Source organism: Cavia porcellus, unplaced genomic scaffold (genome assembly GCF_034190915.1).
Source record: "Cavia porcellus strain 051 isolate PalLab524CR breed Dunkin Hartley unplaced genomic scaffold, mCavPor4.1 scaffold_2, whole genome shotgun sequence".
Taxonomy (NCBI): Eukaryota; Metazoa; Chordata; class Mammalia; order Rodentia; family Caviidae; genus Cavia; species Cavia porcellus.
Window position 1 is genome coordinate 36,973,900 of NW_026947485.1, and position 1,990 is coordinate 36,975,889.

The window sequence follows — 1,990 nt, forward strand, 5'->3', positions numbered from 1 at the left end:
ATTTAGGGGGATTGGATGCTCCCTAGTACAGATTTCCTACACCAACTTCTCCATGGACCTTGCGTCCACCTTCCATCCTGCTTTAATTATTACCTGGGCTAAACCACTTACACAGTTCCTACAGACAACAAATGCCACCTGGAAGGTGTTATTGGGGAATCATTAACAATCCTTAATGCTGCCACGCATTGCGCCAGCGCCTGTCAATCAGCAGAACTCAGGAAGGGAGCATAGATGAGTACGTCCTGAAAGTTAGAGCAGAAAAAGGCAGAGATGCTGCCTCACTGAGAGACCGGCAGGGCAGAGGTACCCAGTGGCCAGGACCAGGCAAGTGACCCTGGATGGAAGTCATCTGGGAGCAGAAAAGAATAGAAGGCCAAGGGCACTGCCGCACTGGTCCTCTACGCCCTCAGCCTGCGACTCCTCAAGCAAGAGCTCGCCGAAGGCATGCCTGTGTCCTGTTGACGATTATATTCTCAGGGCCTCTCTGAGCACCAGGTCGCCTGCCAGGCACACAGACAAGGCGTGGCCAGGTGCCACAACACACATACCCGTGAAGCCCCTACAGCTGGAGCTGTGACTTTAAAGTCCCTGAGGACCAGCTCCAGGGCTGCCAGCTCCAAACTGGAACTCTAGCCTGTGTCCCTAGACTAAAGAGAGAGACAACCTGGAAAACAGTAGGTGCTCAGAATATCTGTGAAAGTAGGTTCAACCAATGAGCGAAGCAATAAATGCAGCCAAATAAATAATTTAGTAAGAGTGGTGTTAGAAAGCTTAGGAGAAGAGAGAAGAAGGCACCCGGAGCCCCTCACCCTGGAATACTCTGTGCGGTGTTTCTCAGGTTTGGGTAAGTTGGACCCCTGCCTTTGAGAGGATGGGTCTTGTGAGAGAGACACTGCCATGATGCCTGGGAAGCCAGAGTGACTTGAAAGGTTTAGGACAGGACAAGCTATTGTTTCAGAAGGAGGAGAGAATGACAGGGCCAAAGGGACAAGGGACTGCCCTCTACATGGAGGCTTCTGTCCCCTTCAAATTCTTCCATGCAAAAGCTGATTACGACACCCAAGATTCAGATGATGTTGTCTGTCCCCTGGAGACTGTAAGTCCCTAGAAACCTGTGCCCAGTCCTGTGTGTCCAAGAAGCATCAACTTGCACCATCGTTACAGTGTCCCCACCAACTGAGCCAGGAGGCATAATTGCCAGGAGTGGAAACTGGAGTTGCTCTCAGCCTCAAACTCAGGGGCTCCTGTGCTCATGTCCTGCAGGACCTCGGAACCCTGCAGGGCCCATGGCAGAGTGCAGACAGCTGGGTATCCAGGCACTGGGCCAGACGCTCCCATCAGGATCAGAGTCTGAGCAGAGAAAGGGCTGAAGAGATAGTCATGGGGGAGGAGAAGACTGTCCCGCTGGGAGTCTGGGGAGGCCTGGATCACAGCTAGGGAACCTGCCTTGAGGCTTTTGGCGGGGGGGGGGGGGGGGGGGGGGGGGGGGCATTGCTATTGTCACCACCTGGACCAGCAGGGTGCCCTAGAGGGCCTAGCCAGGTGGGAAAACTTATCCAGCTCCATCCCCATCCTCGAGGGCCTTCTGAGCCCCATCCACGTCCCTCTCTCTGGCAGAGGCTCACTGATATGCAAGCACCTCCAAGGGCAACACCAGACCTTGTCCTGTTCTAGCATCATCCAGGAAGGCTGCCCCTCCAACTCCTGCTCCTCACAGATCAGCGCACATGGCCAGGCTGGCTCTTAGGGTGGCCCTGTCGCCACACACCCTCAGCTGATCCACCGCATGCTGCACAGGTCATTAAGACATCCTGTGGCTGCCTGTCGCGCGCCCTGCCTGTGGGTTCACGGAGGCAGCCTTCCTGGCGGCGCCCGTGCTGTGGCGGAGGAAACACAGGGGAGGAACGAAGGTGTAAGGTGCTATTGCCCTCTGCTGGCAACTTCCAGAATAGCTAGGCTGCTGTCAAAGAAGATAGAGGAGGCCAGA

General features: G+C 55.2%; 1 long non-coding RNA gene across 1 annotated transcript in view; it reads right to left on the reverse strand.

Annotated features, from left to right (window-relative positions):
- The window catches only part of LOC134474098 (uncharacterized), a 101,369-nt gene that overhangs the window by 33,568 nt on the left and 65,811 nt on the right, over positions 1-1,990 (reverse strand). The window lies entirely within an intron of this gene.